Here is a 17,016-nt window from a genome sequence, read left to right as displayed (position 1 = left end):
CCCTTTACACAGGAGCATATTTGCCTTTTTTCTTCTCTAATAGGATCATTTTTCCACTGGTAACTAATAATCCAATTTCTCCTAATTAAGGATCATGTGTTTATCTGCAGAGAACGATCTATCTCCATTATAAGAAGTGACAGATAAATACTTAAATGGGAAAGTGTAAGGTTGAATAATTTCAGATTCTTTGCATTTTCGGTGCAAAAAATTGCTCTAGCTTCTCTGTCAAACAAAGCAATATCAGATCTGTTTATCTAAACAATCCTGTCATTAAATGACATGGTGTCCCAACAAATTCACATTCATTGATTCCTGATCACTTCCTCGGCACAAATGAGAATTGAAAGAAGAAGAGTTAAAAAATAAACTTGGAGGCTGCAGGGAGATTAGAGCATGACTGCTTCTCAGTGGTTTGCCAAAATACACCACACCACAGTAACGATATCATATCTCTGCTTGGAGAAACCACCGAGATCATTGTCACCAAAATTGGTTTATCATTCTTTATGGAAATTCCAGACTGTACAGACCAAAATTGAGAAAATGCACTATTACGCACAGAAGTGTAATATTGCACAACAAAGGCAGAAAAAGGTGATTAACATGCAGCATTAAAGTGTAAAATATGTCATATTACGTTCATAAAATCAAAATATGCAATATGCATTAATTTATTTTCTGTAATGTCAAAGTAAGCAGACATGCACAAGAAAACCATGAGGCATGCAATGACATGGCACAAACGTTACTGATTTGTTTAAAATGACTGAAATTTTATCTGACCCACATTGATAGCCTCACCCATTAGCACACTGCTTCTGGGATTTTATCTATTGACAAGTCTCAAAAAATTATAAATCTAGCAACATTTTATGTATGATGAGATTTAAATGAATGTTTCCAATTGACAGTAGATGGTGCATGAAATGCTTTATAACCCATCCTGGCCTGGGCTAACCCTACCTACACCTGACAGGGACAAAATTGAAAACATCCTCAGAGCTACCAGAGTAAATCCATCAAATGACTCTTAGGAGGGTCATTGTAATGGGACACGCTCCTCTAACATTTTGAACCTTGTATAGATGAACATTATCCCAGCTGTTTAACTAAATGAATTTCATATGATTTCGTATATGATGTATTGTATTTCAGTCTAAAATCTATAAAAATAAATTAATTGATATGTACTAACTCTGTGTATACAGCTAAAATACTTCTCCTTTTAGAAATATTTGAAATTACAAAATATCTGGCACACTTAACATTCCTATTATTAATTATGCAATCTGAGACTAATTATTAAATTTATTTCTGGATTCATTTACAAAATGATATAACTTGGTGAAGATTCTTCTTTTGTCAAGAAAGTTTGTAAACTCTTTCGTTTTGTAAACTCTTTGGAATATTGTTAGTACCCCAGAATGAGTTAGAAGTAGTGGGCATGCCTCTCTGGTGGAATTGGACATGTTTTTCATTTTGGCAATAACAATGTGAATTTGTGTTTTAAATTGGAGATTGTAAAGACAGTGTGACATAGAAAAATGGTTTAAAATAAAAGAGTCATAGAAATAGAAATTACTTCATCAATTATCATGTCAACTGGAACCCATAAACTCAAAATTTCAGCTCAAAGAATCTACCCATAGATGTGATGAACTGGAGCCAACAACAAGAAAATGAAGATAAGTAACAAAATTATTTTTGTATCTTACTCCTCTCGAAGTGTTTGAAACAAAGCAATTAATCTTCTTGAAGATACTGAAAAACTACTGGTGATGTGTGGAGGGTAAAATTACAACATCCTTTATGCATGTCATAATTTCAGTAATGAATGCAATATTGCAGAAGTGCCAGGGTCTGTAAGCAAAATGTTGTTTAGCTTGCGAAACAGTTTCTGTCTACCTCCAAAAGTATGTAGTATGACATAATGACAGGAGTTATTATGACACTCACTTACAGTGGTCTTGTTCCACATAATTAAATGTCCTTATATTGATGTTGCAGTGTAAAAAATATGCAAACAAGAAGATTCCAAATACACTGAATTGACTGGTGTTCAATATCCAAGGTATCTGGATTTATTAGTTATTTGTAACATTAGCTGTGTTGCTAGACTGATGCCTAAATGTTAACTAAGCTGATGAATTTTCAGACAATTGATACATTATGAAAAATATACTGAACATGCGAGTTTTAATGTATTTCTTTCATTGATAAATCTCAATATAGTTTATGTATACTACTATCTGAAATTGATAATGGCACAGAATTCCAGAGAATCTGTTCCATAAATTTATACCATGGAAATTTATATGTCAATTGAGTGTGTTAATTGAGTGTGTGCTTGGAGGTCAATAAAATATTGTCTCCACAGGAGAAAGATTCTAGAATAAATGTATGATGTATCATTTTCTGGCATGAAGAGACACAAAATGACTACACAATGTGCAGCAAATGCTAAAATTATGAAATGCATAACTAGTGTACAAAAGACAATTTTATTAAGAAATTTGTTACATTCACAAAGAGACAGGCAAGCTGACCAGTACCTACTTCCAGGAAGTATGGCTCACAATATATTCACTAGCAACACATGTAAATCAACTAAAGCATTATTTCTAGCCTTCTTAACAAGAACCCCACCTTAGGAGAGAAATCAGGAAAGAAATGGAAGGGGTGCAGTCACTCAAAACTTAAGATTCAAGAGAGCCATTACACAACATGGGCCATTGTTACCCTAGGTTTTGTGTAACCCTACTTGAGTCATAAGACCACAAGATCACATTGCTCCCTTTCAGATGGGTTCTAAGTTACCTGCCCCCCCCCCCCCCCCCCAATCACCATACTGTTTTCCCGTATAGCCCTACTATTTACTCTTTTGTACTACGGAGACCTCATTCAGCTGAATCATAGTTTTCTGTCATTTGTACTGTAATCATGCCACTGGCTGTTTAATTTGTGAATCTGACAGCATACTTTGCCCTGTAATGGTCTTAAGGTTTGTCACAGTATCATATTTGGGCAAGAAGGAGTCATGCTTTTACCAGGATACAAAATAGCATTAGTATTAAGGTAATACTAACTATGAGTGTAGTAGCTTAGGAAATACCTGCCACCATAGGAATGACAAAATGTGTAGAAGCATGTGCTCTAGTGAAACTGTAACATTTGTCCATTTTAATTGTTACAGAAAGAATCATGTAGCATCTGTGGAATACTTGTCTGTAAAATACTTGATCTTTGTTCTTAATCACATCTAATTTTTTATGTTCATTCAAGTTAGGTAGAGTCACAAAAGAGCATTGCCATACACTTCTATTTACAGACAGCAGAACACTAATTAACAAGATCTGTTCCTCTCATTTAATCATGTGTGAGAAAGAGGTAGTCACTGTCTGATCCAGTAATAATACAGGGTGACAATTATTGAACTATATTAAATAAAATCATCGTAACTTCTGAATGGTTTGCATTAGGACATTCAAACTGCACAGTTGGCTGCAAGCCATCATGGGAATTAGTATGCACATGCACACAACTCTTGGTGTTCTCAGCCATTTGCACATGAAAACATGCACATATAGTGCTTGTGAAGGCTTACTATGCGAGCAATAACAGCCCAACTGCAGTTCAAAGGAAGTGCACGACCAAGTTCAAGCTGAAGACAATTGGTCCAAGTGTGCTAAAAATCAAGAATTTGATTCACAAGTTTGAGAGAGCAGGTAGTGTTCATGATGACAGTGTTGGCAATGTTGTTCATCCAAAAAGGGTGAAAAACGCAGGAAAACATTGACAAGACTCACGTTGTGTTTCAAACCAGCCCCAGGAAATCGATCAGATGACTGGTTTGATTTAACGACGAAGCCCACTTTCGTTTCGATGGATTCATCAATAAGTAAAATTGGTGCATTTAGGGGACTGAAAATCCACATTTTATGATTGAGAAGTCTCTCATCCTCCACAAGTGACTGTGTGATGTGAAATGTCCAGTCACAAAATAATCAGTGACTACCAAACAGTATGTTAAGGTTTTGGAAGATGATTTCACACCCATTATCGAAAGTGGCCCTGATTTCAACAAGATGTGGTTCGCACAAGACAGAGATCAATCCCACCGAAGCAGGAGGGTGTCTGATGATCTGAAGCAGCACTCAGGGGGCCATATTCTGGCTCTGGAGTACCGAGGCCACTGGCATGAGCCTCAACTGGCTGCCATATTCTCCAGATATGAACATATGCAATTCCTTTTTGTGGGGCTATATTGAAGACAAGGCATGTGGCAGTAACACCAAAACCATTGCTGAACTGAAAACAGCCATTTAGGAGCTCATTGACAGCATTGAATTCTGAAACTTTGGCAGGTCATGTAGAATTTTGTTATTCATCTGCGCCACATCATCGCCAAGGATGGCAGGCGTGTCGAACATGTCATAACCTAAACCCAAATATCTGCAGTGACGTTAACATGTTGAATAAAGTGTACGCACACCATAGTTTGTAACTAATTAACACTTTTTACGTTGTTGTTGTTGTTGTGGTCTTCAGTCCTGAGACTGGTTTGATGCAGCTCTCCATGCTACTCTATCCTGTGCAAGCTTCTTCATCTCCCAGTACCTACTGCAACCTACATCTTTCTGAATCTGCTTAGTGTATTCATCTCTTGGTCTCCCCCTCCGATTTTTACCCTCCACGCTGCCCTCCAATACTAAATTGGTGATCCCTTGATGCCTCAGAACATGTCCTACCAACCGATCCCTTCTTCTGGTCAAGTTGTGCCACAAACTTCTCTTCTCCCCAATCCTATTCAATACTTCCTCATTAGTTATGTGATCTACCCATCTAATCTTCAGCATTCTTCTGTAGCACCACATTTCGAAAGCTTCTATTCTCTTCTTGTCCAAACTAATTACCGTCCATGTTTCACTTCCATACATGGCTACACTCCATACAAATACTTTCAGAAATGACTTCCTGACACTTAAATCTATACTCGATGTTAACAAATTTCTCTTCTTCAGAAACGCTTTCCTTGCCATTGCCAGTCTACATTTTATATCCTCTCTACTTCGACCATCATCAGTTATTTTGCTCCCCAAATAGCAAAACTCCTTTACTACTTTAAGTGTCTCATTTCCTAATCTAATACCCTCAACATCACCCGACTTAATTCGACTACATTCCATTATCCTCGTTTTGCTTTTGTTGATGTTCATCTTATATCCTCCCTTCAAGACACTATCCATTCCGTTCAACTGCTCTTCCAAGTCCTTTGCTGTCTCTGACAGAATTACAATGTCATCGGCGAACCTCAACGTTTTTATTTCTTCTCCATGGATTTTAATACCTACTCCAAATTTTTCTTTTGTTTCCTTTACTGCTTGCTCAATATACAGATTGAATAGCATCGGGGAGAGGCTACAACCCTGTCTTACTCCATTCCCAACCACTGCTTCTCTTTCATGCCCCTCAACTCTTATAACTGCCATCTGGTTTCTGTACAAATTGTAAATAGCCTTTCGCTCCCTGTATTTTACCCCTGCCACCTTTAGAATTTGAAAGAGAGTATTCCAGTCAACATTGTCAAAAGCTTTCTCTAAGTCTACAAATGCTAGGAACGTAGGTTTGCCTTTCCTTAATCTTTCTTCTAAGATAAGTCGTAAGGTCAGTATTGCCTCACGTGTTCCAGTATTTCTACGGAATCCAAACTGATCTTCCCCGAGGTCGGCTTCTACTAGTTTTTCCATTCGTCTGTAAAGAATTCGTGTTAGTATTTTGCAGCTGTGGCTTATTAAACTGATTGTTCGGTAATTTTCACATCTGTCCACACCTGCTTTCTTTGGGATTGGAATTATTATATTCTTCTTGAAGTCTGAGGGTATTTCGCCTGTTTCATACATCTTGCTTACCAGATGGTAGAGTTTTGTCAGGACTGGCTCTCCCAAGGCCGTCAGTAGTTTCAATGGAATGTTGTCTACTCCGGGGGTCTTGCTTCGACTCAGGTCTTTCACTGCTCTGTCAAACTCTTCACGCAGTATCGTATCTCCCATTTCATCTTCATCTACATCCTCTTCCATTTCCATAATATTGTCCTCAAGTGCATCGCCCTTGTATAGACCCTCTATATACTCCTTCCACCTTTCTGCTTTCCCTTCTTTGTTTAGAACTGGGTTTCCATCTGAGCTCTTGATGTTCATACAAGTGGTTCTCTTATCTCCAAAGGTCTCTTTAATTTTCCTGTAGGCAGTATCTATCTTACCCCTATTGAGATAAGCCTCTACATCCTTACATTTGTCCTCTAACCATCCCTGCTTAGCCATTTTGCACTTCCTGTCGATCTCATTTTTGAGACGTTTATATTCCTTTTTGCCTGCTTCATTTACTGCATTTTTATATTTTCTCCTTTCATCAATTAAATTCAATATTTCTTCTGTTACCCAAGGATTTCTACTAGCCCTCGTCTTTTTACCTACTTGATCCTCTGCTGCCTTCACTACTTCATCCCTCAAAGCTACCCATTCTTCTTCTACTGTATTTCTTTCCCCCATTCCTGTCAATTGTTCCCTTATGCTCTCCCTGAAACTCTGTACAACCTCTGGTTCTTTCAGTTTATCCAGGTCCCATCTCCTTAAATTCCCACCTTTTTGCAGTTTCTTCAGTTTTAATCTACAGGTCATAACCAATAGATTGTGGTCAGAGTCCACATCTGCCCCTGGAAATGTCTTACAATTTAAAACCTGGTTCCTAAATCTCTGTCTTACCATTATATAATCTATCTGATACATTTTAGTATCTCCAGGGTTCTTCCATGTATACAACCTTCTACCATGATTCTTAAACCAAGTGTTAGCTATGATTAAGTTGTGCTCTGTGCAAAATTCTACCAGGTGGCTTCCTCTTTCATTTCTTAGCCCCAATCCATATTCACCTACTACGTTTCCTTCTCTCCCTTTTCCTACACTTGAATTCCAGTCACCCATGACTATTAAATTTTCGTCTCCCTTAACTATCTGAATAATTTCTTTTATTTCATCATACGTTTCTTCAATTTCTTCGTCATCTGCAGAGCTAGTTGGCATATAAACTTGTACTACTGTAGTAGGTGTGGGCTTCGTATCTATCTTGGCCACAATAATGCGTTCACTGTGCTGTTTGTAGTAGCTTACCCGCATTCCTATTTTCCTATTCATTAATAAACCTACTCCTGCATTACCCCTATTTGACTTTGTGTTTATAACCCTGTAGTCACCTGACCAGAAGTCTTATTCCTCCTGCCACCGAACTTCACTAATTCCCACTATATCTAACTTTAACCTATCCATTTCTCTTTTCAAATTTTCTAACCTGCCTGCCCGATTAAGTGATCTGGCATTCCACACTCCGATCCGTAGAACGCCAGTTTTCTTTCTCCTGATAACGACGTCCTCTTGAGTAGTCCCCGCCCGGAGATCCGAATGGGGGACTATTTTACCTCCGGAATATTTTACCCAAGAGGATGCCATCATCATTTAATCATACAGTAAAGCTGCATGCCCTCGGGAAAAATTACGGCCGTAGTTTCCCCTTGCTTTCAGCCGTTCGCAGTACCAGCACAGCAAGGCCGTTTTGGTTATTGTTACAAGGCCAGATCAGTCAATCATCCAGACTGTTGCCCTTGCAACTACTGAAAAGGCTGCTGCCCCTCTTCAGGAACCACACGTTTGTCTGGCCTCTCAACAGATACCCCTCCGTTGTGGTTGTACCTACGGTACGGCTATCTGTATCGCTGAAGCACACAAGCCTCCCCACCAACGGCAAGGTCCATGGTTCATGGGGGGGGGGGGACTTTTTACGTATAGTTCAATAATTGACACTCTGTATTTTCACAATGTAGCAACCACCATCAAGACCGAGTCTGAGAGGGAAGTTATTAATGAAGAACAACACATAGCACTGAAAGCACAGAACTGAACTCCTGGGTGGAGAGTGCTGCATTTTATACAAACATTGAATACTCCAAGATATACAAACATTACAAGCATAAAAAAATTTAAAGACTCTTACTAAATGACAAATAACTGCTGCTGGCCTGCTTTGAACTGGTTACACAAACCATGCCAACTATCAACATTGACAACTATGCCACACTGATGCAGCACAGTTTGTGGCAGTGTTCCCTACCCTGGAAAAATAGCAGTCTGCTGTTTCAGAATTTCTCATTGAAGCCAACTACAGAACCATGGATATAGATCTTATCAATGGTCCTTAGTTTGGCAGCACTGGAAGACCCTTGCATTCTGGTCATGTTGTCAAATTCTCTTCACTATGATGTGCATTATGGGTAGCCTCACCCATTGAAGTATGGTGATCAGTGAGCAGCTCTTCATTTTCCTTGAACAAGAAGCCCTCCATCATCAATCTGCACCCCATGACTGCAGTAGGCACTTCTGTCTTTTTGATGAATGGTCATAATCCTCAACTTCATGTGATATCTGACAAATAATGAATGATACAATACACATGAAATAGTGCTTTAGTAACTTTTCCAATCTGCCACCATCCACACAGGCTAAAAATCCATACCAAGCTTCCTGGTCTGTGTTTCAACAGTTAGTGTTTGGCATTATAGCACTCTTGTGCTTTTTCCTGGGTGTCCAAGGACCACAGAATCTAAGTATGGTGCAAAAAGGAGTACACTACTCTTGCATAAAAATATTTAATGCCCTCCCTCAGGCAATAAAAATGTCAGTTACTGATCCACATACTTTTAAAGGTCAGCTTAAACATTATCTTCTAAGTAAAACCAATTACTCACTGGACAAATTTATGTATGAGAATATGTGAATTGATTTTGATCTATTGTAAGTCTGTTCAATGTAATTTGTAACTTTTTACAAAAAACAATTCTTGTAAACATTTTTTCTGTGTAATATATTATTCATTGTACAACCTATTATTATAAACAAATGTCTCAAATCTATGTAAATGACACGTTCTACACCCAAGCGATTTATCGCTAATGGGTCTACAGAACATGAATGAAATAAATAATAAATATCCAAGCCAGCTGTCTTCTGTCCCAGTTATGTTGTTTTTCACATAGTCATCCTGGTATCAAGCAAAAACAAGTGTATCCATTGTTGTTTCACCCTCTCCACCATGCAGAAGAAAAGACAGTGTAAAGGCTATACTGTCTTGCTTCACTGTGTTGTATGTAAATGTCATGAAAGGTAGTACTGTATCTGAATCTGAAATTAGTGTACATTGATACCCTATCTCTCAAGTCTTATTAAAACATTCTGTGAGGCCATTTGTCTATTGGTGATGTCACAGTGTGATATTACCTCTGATACAAAACATATCCATGACCAAAAACCAACACACGGGGTAGTCTGTGATTTAAAATGAAGTCTTTCACAATTCACTTCCAGAGCTTTGGCAGTTGGCACTGCTTTTGTGACAGATTAGTGGATGTGACAGTCGGTGTAGACTGTGTAGACAGTGTAGATTGATTCACATATTCAGTGTAATAGTGCTGCTACAGGCAGAACTGGAACCAGATGCCCTGAGGCAAACGCAGCATGTGCTTCCAGTGGCTAACTTAGTAACAAATGAATATGTGTAATGGATCAGTAGAGACTTAGCTAGTATTACTTGCAGCTGCTTTGATGTACTGTCTCCATGAACCCCAGGTGACCAGATGTTGGAGTTTCATGGAAAAACTTCAGGGTAACTGGTCAATCATCTCCATCCTATTGAATCACAGTTCCTCTAAAAAAATGTTTCATTTATTACTTGGAATTTTCCTTTGGTTGATTCCTCAGTTTCAAGGCTTCTACAGTTTTCAGGAAAGCCGGTTATTCCCTCTATTAAGTAGCATTGGCATTTAATGCAATGATGCCTGAGATTTCACAGCATGTGCTCCCATCACTGGCATTCCTAACAGCTGCTCACGTAATGCCGAATTGATGTGTCTAATGGATCAGTAGAGACTTAGCTAGAGATGACTGCAGCTGGTTTCATGTACTGTCTTCATGAATCCCATGTGACCAAATGTTGGAGAGTCATGGAAAAACTCCAGAATAACTGGCCACAGTTGAGCTGTGTTGATGAGCAATCATTTCCACACTATTGAACCATAGTTCCTCTAACAGAATATTTCATTTATTACTTGGAATTTTCTTCTAGTTGATTCAATGGTCTTCAAGGCTTCTACGGTTTTCAGTAATGCTGGTTCTTCCTCTGTTCAGCAGCAGCAATGCCATTTGACGCAATGATAAATGAGATTTTGTGCACAATGATGTGTTCCACAGAAGGATTTCTTGAAACCCAGTCAACTTCCTCATGTTTTTGTCTATTGTTTGTGATGATGTGCTCCTGAAGCCTCAGGGTCTACCTCGTCAGTCAACCCAACGAGTACTTTAGGTTAGTTAGCCAGTACAGAGAACAGTGTTCCACCACAATGATGAATTGTTTGCCAAATAAATATAGATGGAACTTGTTGATGGTCAAAATAACACAAACTTTCTCAGTTGTAGAGTAGTTCATCTTAGACTTGGAAGCATAAGCTATCTCCTTTTTAGCACCCTCCAAAATACGTACTAGACCTGCAATTACCCCATAACTGCTAGTGTTGTTGAGAAGTTCTATCTCAACATTTCATCATACAACACAAGTACTGTAGAAGATGTTAGCATCTCCTTAAAGAGACCTCTCATGCATCTCATTCAAGGAAATTTAGCATCTCCCTGCAGTAGTTCTTCCAAGGGTGTGCCTTGGTGCAAAAGTCCTTTATGAATTGCCAGTAGTACAAACACATTCTGAGAAAACTTCTCACATCACAAATGTGCTCTTATTTTCTCTGTGTCAGGACAGATTTCATCACTAATCACTAGGTGCCCCAAGATTTTTATTTCTTGGGTGGCAAAGAGGCACCTTTTTGGATTCAGGCAAAGACCTATAGTTGGAACACACTTCAACAACATTCTTAGGCAGCTTAGATGTTCTTCAAACCTCAAACAACAATGTTATCCTGATAGCAGAGACACATCTTACATTTTAGTTGTTGAAGCAGTTGTCCATCATACACTCAAAGGTGGCAGGTGCAATACATAGTCTGAACAGCATAAACTGAAGCCATCATAGAAGCCATCAGTAGTTACAAGGACAGTCTTTTTCCAGTCAGCCTTGGCCATTTCCATTTTCCAGTAGGCTACTTCATCTCCACAGTTGAGAAATATTTTACACCTTGCAACAACTTTAGGGTATCGTCAGTGTGCAACAATGGGTAGTCATATTTTTCATGATTTACTTCAGCCATCAGCAGTAGTCTGGAAACACCATGTGCCATTCTTCTACTTCACAAGCACAACAGGAAATGGCAAAGGAACCTCTGAAGGTTCAATGATGTCATCTTGCAGCATCTTCTCAACTTCCTCCCTGACTGTCAGCTGGAGACACACTGTAGAAGTGCTGGCTAACTGGGTTGATGGTCCCCAGTGTTGACAGGATGTTTTGCCATGGGCTTCTTGCTCTATCTTTTCTCCAATCTATATTTGGAAGCAGAACAGCTAACACATTCTGACATTGTTCCCGAGTTAAACCAGATCCTATTTGCAGTTTGACAGTAGCGTCCTACACTGCTGTCCCTGTATTGGTAGTGGGGCAAGAATATTTATCAATGGAACTAAGCTGCCCTTCCTGAATTGTTTTGGCTTTCCCAATGCACATACCTTTAGAGATGAATTATGGCTATTTGTGTGCTTATGATCATCCCTTGCATTTAGATTTATTTTGTAACCCTGAGGAGCTTTTTGCAGTCAACAAAAACTTCACAATGTTACTTAACACCTGAATCAATGTGGAGAATTCCTTTCATTGATAATGGCAGGATAACACCATCTTCTACAGCAAACAACTGCCTAGAGTGGTCTTTGGTGCCTATTAGAAAGCTTCTTAAATCTGGAGCTCCAATCTTCCACAGTCTATGACTGTTTGTAATGCCTACATGAAGCCCCAAACAAGCAAACATTATGACTACATTCTGTTAAAATGACAATCTCACACAAGTGTATTCTGTCACTGTTATTTATTATTGTAATACATATTCCTGTCAGATGGAGATAGTTCCCTTTTTGCGACTTTCAATACAATTGCTTTCATATAACAGAACATATTCTTCTTTAACTGGTCAGTGATGATAACCCTTTGAAATTACAGAAAAGAAGCCCGTGAGTTGACTACTGCCTGGACATGTTGGCCATTGATGATGATGTCAGTGATATGTCCTGACATCTTGCTGACAGTCATCAATGGAGAATTTACATCTGCAATGGCTTCTTCACTTTCAGAATTGGTTGCTTCACTTAGTTTCCCTGAACTTATCAGCAGCTGGTTTGTACCCCTGTATGGTGACAGGGAATGGCTACAGCATGTTGAGGAGAAACCTTTTGCAGGGTATGGCAATGGGCTACATCCCACAGGTTATCTGTAATCACCTGCAGTTGACTGGCATGAGTAGAACTGTTGGCTGATGTCAAGTGATGTATAATCATACTGTCTGTTCCTTTGCAGGACATTATATCTGGAGAAGAAGTTGTTTGCATCTGTGTTGGTCACGTGCTGGGTTACCATTTCAAGTCTGCAACATTAATCTGAGTAGGGCTGAGTCCAGTCCTCTTGGCATCTTCTACTGTAGATTGGTGCTAAAGGTTGACACATCTCTTCTTCAACATTTTCTGTTACCTCTTGATATGGGTTCAACATTCGTGGCTGCTATTACTTGGTTCAACAGTTCTGGCTGCTGTAAAATGTTGCACCATTCTCTTAGTATATGGCGTAGGAGAGAGGCAAGCCTGTGGTGGTCTTCCACAACTGGCACAGGGACCACAATTGGAATTGCTGCTTCTTTCATCTAAGTCTTTTCTGTTGAATTTTCTCAATGTACTGACACCCTTCATGAATTCCACAGTTGCTGTGACGTCCTTTACCAGAAAAACTTGGTGCATGTCTTCTGCCACACATTTCATCAAGTGTGAGATGTTGTCAGTTTCTGTCGTACTCCGATTCACAATGTGGCAAATGCCCAAAATATTCTATATTTAAGACTGTTCATTTCCCCTTGGATTTGGGTCCAGTTCTTCAATTGTTCTACCACCAAGAAGGCTTGCTGCTGACATGTCATTCCACCTATTGTATTTGGTGGTCAGTCAAATCCTCTCAGCCATCTTATAGGGTCCTGACCAATGTCCACAGAAAACACTGGTGGATACCTGATGTGTAGGTGACTCACTGCTGTGTTGGAATACACTGATCTCTTCAATATACAGACCTAGGGAACAATATACTGCTTGTAATCTGTTTCCTGTCCAAGAAAGTGATGGCTCTTAGATTGCCTAATTGGAAGCAGGATGATGCAGAATTTTTGAAGTACACAGCATGTCCACCAAACAGTGTAATGCCGTAACCACAATCAACTCCAATTACAAAAGCAGGATTGTCAATGAAATATAACGCTTACCACTGAAAGCATATTTACACTACTGGCCATTAAAACTGCTGCACCAAGAAGAAATGCAGATGATAAACAGGTATTCATTGGACAAATATATTATACTAGAACTGACATGTGATTACATTTTCACGCAATTTGGGTGCATAGATTCTGAGAAATCAGTACCCAGAACAACCATTGAATCAAACAGAGCTTGGATGGCGTGTACAGGCACAGCTGCCCATGCAGCTTCAACACCATACCACAGTTCATCAAGAGTAGTGACTGGCATATTGTGATGAGCCAGTTGCTCAGCCACTATTGACCAGACGTTTTCAATTGGTGAGTTGAACATTTTCTGTACCCAGAAAGGCCCGTACAGGACCTGCAACATGCGGTCGTGCATTATCCTGCTGAAATGCGGGATTTCACAGGGATCGAACGACGGGTAGAGCCATGGGTCGTAGCACATCTGAAATCTAACATCCACTGTTCGAAGTGCTGTCAATGAGAATAAGAGGTGACTGAGACATTTAACCAATGGCACCCCATCCTATAACGCCGGGTGATACGCCAGAATGGCGATGACGAATACACAATTCCAATGTGCGTTCACCGCAGTGTCGACAAACACGGATGCGACCATCATGGTGCTGTAAACAGAACCTGGATTCATGCAAAAAAATGACGTTTTGCCATTTGTGCACCCATGTTCGTCGCTGAGTACACCTTCACAGGTGCTCCTGTCTGTGATGCAGAGTCAAGGGTCAGAGTTTTCCAGCGGATCGCGCTCTAGTTCTAACAGAGCGCGATCTGCTGGAAAACTCAACTTCCGGTGCCGCCATAGCGCTAATGAGCGGGCATAGCGCTAATGAGCGGGCTTACATCCTGCCACGCCCAGATAAGCTTACCTCTATGACGTCAGGGGACTGTATACGTCGCTCGTGAGGCAACAGCATGCTCACTCGACTCGAGGCAGCCGCACGAAGCACACAGCCATGCTGTACAGGAGGAGAAGAGGATATCGTCGTTCAAGAATGCCTGTGTACAAGACTGTTAGCAGTTTCGATACAGACACAAGCAGTTTGTGTCTGTATATGTGTGGATGGATATGTGTGTGTGTGCGAGTGTATACTTGTCCTTTCTTCCCCCTAAGGTAAGTCTTTCCGCTCCAGGGATTGGAATGACTCCTTACCCTCTCCCTTAAAACCCACATCCTTTCATCTTTCCCTCCCCTTCCCTCTTTCCTGACGAAGCAACCGTTGGTTGCGAAAGCTAGAATTTTGTGTGTATGTTTGTGTTTGTTTGTGTGTCTATCAACGTGCCAGCACTTTCGTTTGGTAAGTCACATCATCTTTGTTTTTAGATATAATGTTGATAAGAGATAGACAATAATATGATTCTCCAGTGATCATATGAATAAAAGGAAAAAAATTAATTAAACAGAAATAGGAACAGTATTAGTCTCCTAGGAGTAAGTAATAATTACATAGGCCAATGATGGAGAAACTTTTTTGCTGAAAATGCCTCACGCTCATGTTTTTTAGGGTGGGAAATCCAAATATGATACTTAAAAAACTGTCTCACCCACCATTTCTTCACATTTTACAGTTACAGTTATTAAATAAAGCGATTTTTTAAAGAATTTAACAGCTTTTATATAGTTAAAATAATTTAAAAAGGAGGGGTAATGAATGTAGATGACGTTGCTAGCACTGCTGAAAAACATTTGCTGGCAAAAAAAAGGTCGATTCTATTTTTATGTCAACAGATGGTGTTTTGTTTACTGTTAACCTAAACTCACTTTCCCATTTCCTGTACAATGTACATGTTCTCAGTACAATGTCTAAACATGATTCTAAAATCTCTGCTGACAGTTTTTGTTATATTTGTGGTGAATTTGTGATTAAAAACACCAAAGAAACATTACAGACTAGGTTAAAAGGTTTATCTATCATACCTTGGATCTAAATTTGGTGATCAAGATAAATCTTGGGTGCTGCATAGGAAAAAGACTTGAGATTTGCTATTCCTATGATATGGAGGGAGCCAAGAAATCTTTCTGATGATTGCTACTTTTTCAGTGTTGATATTACAGGTCATAATTCGAAAAACAAGATGGTAATAAGCTACCCTAACCTTTCGGTCCCCATCCGACCAGTAGGGCATGGTGTAGATGTGCCGTTTCCTGAACCACCAGATGATTTAAATTTTATTCCAACAGAAGTATTTTCTGATGTATGATCTGATATACATGAACCAGATGATGATGAATTCCATTGTAATACAAAAAGGAAGACTGGAGGCTGTTTATTGATTCATCCAAAACTAGTTTAAAGTCTGTTTTATTACTCAATGGTAACAAGTATGCATCCATACCAGTTTGACATTCTGTACATATGAAAGAAAGCTACGAAAACCTAGAAACAGTTCTAAATAAAATAGGCTATTCTGCTCATGGTTGGATGATATGTGGCGATCTAAAAGTAACATGCATGCTCCTTGGTTAGCAAGGTGGCTTTACCAAATTTCCATGTTTCTTGTGTGGATAGGACAGTAGGGCTAGGCATCAACATTGATGCAGAAAGAACTAGCCTGTGAGGGAGTTTTTAAAACCTGGTGAGAAGAACATTCTACGCAAAAACCTTGTAGATCCAAAAAACATACTCCTACCACCGCTACGTATAAAGTTTGGCGTAATGAAACAGTTTATAAGGGCTTTGCCTAAAGATGGACCATGTTTTAAGCATCTCTGCCAAAAATTTCCACATCTTTCAGAAGCTAAACTAAAAGAAGGCATCTTTGTCAGACCTGACATTAGAAAATTGATATTTGATGTGAACTTTGAATCCACAATGACCTTAAAAGAGAAAGAAGCATGGGTATCATTCAAGCAAGTTGTCACAAAGTTCTTAGAACATGAAAAAGACCCAGAATATGTTTATATTATAGCTATAATGTTGAACAAGTTTAAAATTTTAGGATGTTTAATGGCCTGAAAGTTCACTTTTTGAACGGTCACCTTGATTACTTCCTGGACAATACGGGAGATGTTAGTGAGGAGCAAGGAGAGCATTTTCATCAGGACATTAAAGTGAAGGAAAAACACTAGCAAGGCCACTGGAACACCAACATGATGGGGGACTACTGTTGGTCACATCACTGAGAAGTTAACCAAGCGACTCATTGTAGAAAAAGTTACACAAGAAACTTCAAAGAAAAAAAGAGGAAGAAAATACAAACCAATTCCAGCTGACAAGTGAAACCTCTATTAAAGCATATCTTTTTTTAAGTAGCCTACTGTAAATACAAACCATGCTTATTTTGTAACAAAGAATTTCATTGAACAACTATGAAAGGCAACAAGTACAACATGCATATCACTCTCTATTTTTTGAGAACAAAGTAAACTGAAAATAACAACAGATAAAAGTACATACAACATTTTAATAATGACAAATGAGTAAAATAGTAAGTCTCACCCAACAAAAGTTAAGAAGATACTGAAATTAATGTTTTTATTAAATGTTGTTCATGCTTAT

General features: G+C 39.1%; 1 protein-coding gene across 1 annotated transcript in view; it reads right to left on the bottom strand.

The window, feature by feature from the left end:
* LOC126147884 (phenoloxidase 2-like) overlaps nt 1–17,016 on the bottom strand; it is a 244,693-nt gene that overhangs the window by 202,209 nt on the left and 25,468 nt on the right. The gene's annotated exons all lie outside the window — the stretch shown is intronic.

This window comes from Schistocerca cancellata, chromosome 2, assembly GCF_023864275.1.
Source record: "Schistocerca cancellata isolate TAMUIC-IGC-003103 chromosome 2, iqSchCanc2.1, whole genome shotgun sequence".
NCBI lineage: Eukaryota > Metazoa > Arthropoda > Insecta > Orthoptera > Acrididae > Schistocerca > Schistocerca cancellata.
This window is presented reverse-complemented; position numbering and strand designations above follow the sequence as displayed.